We start from the raw sequence: 6,775 nt of genomic DNA, 5'->3' as shown, positions 1-6,775 counted from the left end.
CCCGGGCCACAGCGCCCCCTGGCGGCTCCAACCAGGCGAACAGCGAGCTGCACAGGCAAGAGATCTGAAAGGATGCAGTGAGGCTGCATAAGGAAGAACAGCAGGGGGCATTATGCTATCCACGGGCGTCCGTGACCTAGTGACCCCAAACAGGTTGTACAGCCCCCCTCTTCTTCCCAGGCACAAATGAAGAACCCAAGACCGGGTTTTTAGGGTTCGCCTCGAGCAAACAAACCTTAAACAGCATCCTCTTCTGTCCAGAAGTAAGGAAATGAATATTCAGAAAATACATCGGCTGCTCCAGGGGCAGCTTAAATATGCCTGATTTTTTAAAACAATTTCCGTAGTCCTCATATATAGCTCGAAATTGACATGTATCAATATGAGACAAAGAGTAGAAAAAGGTCGATACTCACCTGGAAAAATAAAACTCTCGGGATATAAACTAGCCCAGTCGTAAAGACTTCACTAGGAGAAAAATGGATCAATATATGGTAAAAACAACTACAATGTACCAGAAGAAGGAGAATTGTTTTGGCACTGGAATCGTGGCTGACTTTTTTTTCCCCCAAGAGTATAGACGATGTCTTTTCAACATGTTTTCACTGAAGGAAGAAAACTGGAAAAAAAAAAAGATGTAAGATATCTAAAGAAGGAAGTGGTGGAGGTAGGAGGGGAACAGAGGACGTCAATAAATCTGCGGTTTTAAGACTTTTAAACCCCAGAAAAATTGTTGCATTGAAAAGCAACAATCTGAAAACATTCAATTCCATGTCACTCTGCCTTCTGTGCCTGAGTCCCTCCGGCCTTGGCCACGCCACTTTTATATCCTAAGGACTCAGTTTACCCAATGTCAAAACCAGAACAAACACTGTCTAAGATGTTGTCCTCTTTAATGATGTATGAAATATTGATGGCTTTTATGATCAAGTTAAAAAACAGCTGCATTGGGGGCTGGAGAGATGGCTCAGAGCTCAAGACCACTGACTGCTCTTCCGAAGGACCCGGGTTCAATTCCCAGCACCCACATGGCAGCTCACAACTGTCTGTAACTCCAAGATCTGACGCCCTCACACAGACATACATGCAGGCAAAACACTAATGCACATAAAATAAAAATAATTAAAAAAAACAGCTGCATTGTGATGAGTGTGTGGTGTTAAGGTATTGTTCTAGCTAGTCAAGTGACGACTCAGTTCTGAACCCCTGGATAGTGTATGCAGCAGAGGGCACATGGATCAGATGACTATTAAAGAAAGAACAGAGAATCCAACAGAAATGTGCATAGCTGTGCACACATATATGTGTTTTTGTTATCACAGGATCAACTTAAATAACAGTTTGCAGAATTGCAATAAATTGTTTATCTGCAGAATTTTTCTATATACAGTAAACCTCTGGTTTGTGTTTTATATGTCTGTCTGTTTGTGCATGAGTGTATTCACGTTTTTTGGCTCATGGGGGAGTAAGAGTGCCAGTCAGTATGGAGGCCAAAAATCAACTTGTTTTATTACTTAGGAGTAATCCACCTTGTCCACCGAGACAATGCTGTTCACTGGCCTGTGGATAAATAATCCCAGTGAGCCCCAGGGACCCCTGTCTCTGCCTCTGTAGTGCTGGATGGTATGACAAGTGAAGCTTACTGCCACAGCTGGATTTTTTTAAAATAAATTTTTGTATAGATTCTTGCAACTGAACTCATGTACTCATGCTTACACAAAAAGCATTTTTACCAACTGAGCCACCTCCTTAACCCTAAATATTCAGTTCTAAGTAAGGAAGCTCTTGCCCTCCTGTGCTGCTCTCAAGAGTGCCTGCCCTTCAATTGTCTGAACCCTGACTCAGTGGAGAACTGTCTGGGCAGGAAAGGGCCACTGGAATCCTAGAAAAGCTCTCTGTCTCTCTGTCTCTCTCTGTCTTTCTCTGTCTGTCTCTCTGTCTCTGTCCCTCTATCTCTGTCTCTCTCCCTCTCTGTCTTTCTCTTTGTATCTGTTCCTGTCTCTCTCCTTTTTAAAACAATGCTCTAGCATCACCAGAGCTCCCCCTTTTGTGTGTCTTTCACTATTTTTTGTTCTTTTATCTCTCATCCCTTCAAATTCACCACCTAGTTCGTTCTTTAGTTCATCTCTCTAATATGGACACATTTATCTATATCTTTATTTTTCTGTAAGGATCACAAGAAATATCACTGGAAAAAGTACATAAGCAAGCACGCTTCTTGTACCAAAGCCCTGCGTATTTGAAGCAAATAAGAACCATGAACATATATTGATGTGTGTGTGTGTGTGTGTGTGTGTGTGTGTGTGTGTGTGTGTGTGTACCCAGATAGGAAGACATCTTTTCTTTGGTGTACTTATAACTGTCAAGTGGTGGGTCTGGCAGCTATTGCTGTGAGATGTGTGCTTCAGCATCTCATACTGTAAATCCTAGTTGTAGATGGATAAAAGATGGATCTTGTCTGCTCCACACAGGTCTAGAGGGGAGAAGAGGGGGAAACCTGCTCTGTAAGCAGGAATTAATCAGAGGCAGGGCATCTTTCATAGCCTCCTCAGTGTCAACAATTTTATTAATGACTCTCATATTTCAGTTACACGTAGAATAATGCAGGGTTTGAAGAAATTGTTATATGCAGCTTTCACAGCTGCTGTAATATTTTCTGGTCCTCCAGAGTGTATATAGGTTCCATAGAGGTTGGGTTATTTGTGAAAAATTATTGTTTGGGACAGTACTTAGGACTGCAATTTACTGCGACCTCCTACAACTGCATCCATCTCTGACTTGACAGGTAAAGTAGAGAAAATTTAGCAAGATGGTAAGATGTTGGGCAATTTATGGTTTTTAGACTTTTTCACAAAGTGTTTTCATGACTCACCTGGATATACCTAGTGGCATGTGACACTTCCACTACAGCTGAGGATCACTGAAGAGAGGTGAGCACAGAACAGGAAAGGGGCTCTTTTCTCACTTTCTCTTTTGGTTTTTAGATCATAATTTCTACATCTTTCTCCTTGCCTCTGTTTTCTTGGTGTTGCCGTAACAGCTGACTATATACACATCATGTGAAACTTTTCTACAATGACAACATACCACCGGCTTGATGCAACAGAGGATTACGCTTTGCTCCAATAAGTTGGGGGCTCTCCAGGACACCAGGGTCTTCTCTGCTGATATGTCATTACTCTACTTCCCAGCTACAGCACCTCCCCACCTGAAGTATTTCTACAATCACTAGCTGCCACTGCAGAAGGAAAAGGCTTGGAGAATGAGTCACTGTCACTTCAATGCCTTCACAACCTGTACTCATATTTAGCTGGCCAGAGCAAAACCTAGAGCTCTGTCTAAGCTGTAATGGAAAAAGAATATTTATCTCAGAAGTGGAATTTGGTCATATTATAAGCATTTGCCACAGAGTGGAACTAAATAAGTAGTTTTCATGTATGTGGATGTATATACACACACACACACAAACACACATTGCCACACATATAAATGGCTGGTTATGTTTCATTTAGCCACAGGAATAAACCAAAAAAAAAAAAATCTTTATGTGATTTCAGTGTTATAGAAATCTGAGTGACATAGTCTGATATATATCTTGGCTACTTGGTCTAGTCCATCACTCCTAAGCTAAAACTCGTATGAGTGTCAGTGTCCTGAATATGTTAGGAAGTTATAGTATAATGTTAAGAATTTGTGATCTAATCATACTGCGGATATGTTACTGTGGATGAAAACTGGCGCACCGTACTAGGACAAAGCCCTGAGTGAAGCACCCAGAATTTAGAAATTATTCTGGATGAGTTGGTGAGTGAGTGATGAATGCATTTGAAGATGGAAGACCTTGTGTATACCGCTGTAGACTTGGTAGACATGATACACATAGGCTACTCTAAATTTATAAAAAACATTTGCTTCAGGAGTCAAATATTAGCCTATTGAAACCTTTTTACCATATGAGATATTTTTCAAATGTGTTGATGTGTATCTAAAAACAGACACACATTTTATTACTGTACATTTTTTAAAGTTTCAATTCTATATTTAATTTTTTTAATTTTAAGTCACAAATTTAAATTTTCTAAACTCATTTCTTTGTTGGTTAAAGCGAAGGCACGAACGCACACACATTAGCTGGTGCCTACACAGGTCAAGCTTACCACCACCGTGTTCTGCTTCTGAATCATGTCCTGCGGGAGGATCCTCAGGGCAGTAACATTTGGAGTGTTACATCCTAGGATCACAAAGCCTTTACTAGAATACTTTGAGAAGGACCTGCTTGAGACTGTTAAAGTCAAGTAGAAGGAATGTTCTCTAAAATACTCATTGACATATATTACAGTAAATACATAAACCAGTAATAAATAATACAATAGTTGACTATCTGGTGTGACAAGTGACTGACAGGTTTATGCGGTGATAGGACAAACATGCAAGCAATGTGTTTTGCTATGACACTGTAACACCACTAGGTGGCAGTAGTTCTCTAGCTGCATCTACTTTCCTAAGCTATCATAGCAGAAGCAGTCCAGCATGACTGTACTTGGGATTCCTGGTAGCCTGGCAGGGCATTTGGTTCTAAATCAGAAGAGTTAGCTCTGGTCTGTCACTCACAGGTGAGCAAGCGTTTGCTAAACATTTAACTCTAATTCAAAACTGACAGTGTGCTTTGTATGTGGTTTCTTTGAATTTTATGGCACTCTTAAGAACTCTATTTTCAACCTATCCCAATATGTTATGATCACAAGTCAGTTTCCATGTATGAAAGAAGTTCAGCCTGAAGGATTTTCAGCGTCTCGGTCAGCTTTCACGTCTTTGCAGCTTTGTCTCTTTAAGCCTCCTTACATCTTTGTTCACCGTGTGTTTCTAACTTTTGTCTTATCCTACTGGGTCCTGCTCAAGCGCGCCTAGGTCAGCCCCAGAGTCCTCCTCTTACTATGGTTCCGTGGCCATATTCTTGCTTCTTTGTAGCCCTAGTGCCATCCCTTAGCTTTGTCCAGAATACCAGAGAAATGTTGGTTTTACCTAAGTCATTGTTTTATGTTTTTTCCATAATTATTATTATTATTATTATTATTATTATTATTATTATTATTATTATTTATTCTCAATACATCCTGATTGTAATCCCCTCACTCTTATCTTCCTGTTCCCACCCTCCCTCCCTTTTCCACCCTATTCCCCTCCCCTAAACTTCTGACAGGTGGGGTCCTCCTCCCCCACCATCTGACCACAGCCAATCAGGTCTCATCTGGATAGCCTGCATCCTCTTCCTCTGTGTTCCCACAGGGCCTCTCTGCCAAGGGGCAGTGATCGAATTGTGGGCACCAGAGTTCATATCAGAGGCAGTCTCCTCCTCTGCCCTCCCTCTTCCCCATGTGGAGAATGAGCTGTCCATTGGTTATATCTGAACAAGGGGGTGTAGGTTATCTGCTTGCAATGTCCTTGGTGGGTGCATCAGTTTGTGTAACCTCCCCTCCCGGCACCTCCGGGTCCAGATCCATCAACCTTCATAGTCTCCTGGGGCTCTTGACTAAACTACTGGTCAATTTTCTCATTGCTGTGACCCAACAGGAAGTATTTTAAGGGAGGGAAGATTATTTTGTTGGAGGTTTGAGAATAAAATCCATCATGATGGACAAGACCGTGGGGCGGCCTTCTTTCTGCTATGGCAAATGGAACTACTTGATCATATATCTTTCTGGATCATCGGGGAGAGAGGAGACAAGTAGGACCTCAAGGCCTAACACCTGACGATCCACTTTCTCCAGCAAGGCTCAACTTCCCAAAGTTTACAAGACCTCCCAAAACAACAGCACTACCACCTGAAGACCAAATGTCCAAACACTCTAGCATATATACGTATGATATATATATATATACTAGCACAGTAGGCCACCAGTCAACTGTTGGCTCCCAGGGTTCTTATCAAATAGACTGAAAATATATCCCAGACTCTGTGCTTTTCTTTGACTATTGTAGACTTTGGTGGTTACTGTACTGATTCTCAACTTGACAGGCTATAGAATGACTTAGGAGATGGACTTCTGAATATGTCTGTGAGTTTCTAACTAAATGAGGTGGGAATGCCCACTTTACAGATGGATGGCACCATTCCATTGGCAAGGCTCCTGCTGAGCACCAACACTCATCTCCCTCTGCTTCCTGATTGTGGATAGAGTGTGACCACAAGCTGCTGCTGCCATGACTTTCCCACCATCATGGATGGTACCCTCAAACTATGAGGCAAAATAAACTCGTCCTTCCTTACCTACACTTGCCAGGTATTGTGTGACCGCAACAGGAAAAGTAACCTATGCATAGGCATGAGTGCTCATAGCTTATCATTTTGATATTTAACTAAAGGCCACTTATTAGTAGAATGTAAAAATACAGAAGATTAAAACATGGTTTTCACAAAAATAAAATTGGGGCATGATCAAAATATGGAACAGACTTTAATTTTGTAGTCTGTCAAGAAGTCTGGTGGCTGCCCACTGTTTTGATAAAATTGCAAGTCTTCTACTGAGAATGTACAAGCATGAATCAGAGAGGTTCCTAACACTTTCTGGAAGGAAGCTCTACTTCTGCACCTCCTACTTCTGCAGCACCAGCATTGCCTTAAAGTGGCTTAGTTTTATTCATTGCTCTTGTTAGATGCTGCTGAAAGTATGCAAAGATTTGCTTGGGTTGGTCATTTTGTGGGGTGACTTTCAGGGACTTTGCTGCACCTTATCCTGTCTGTATTCTTCTCAAGGTCTTTTGCTTTACCAAGCAG

This window comes from Acomys minous (genome assembly GCF_964271855.1).
Source record: "Acomys minous genome assembly, chromosome: 17".
Taxonomy (NCBI): Eukaryota; Metazoa; Chordata; class Mammalia; order Rodentia; family Muridae; genus Acomys; species Acomys minous.
Note: the sequence above shows the minus strand (reverse complement) of the source record.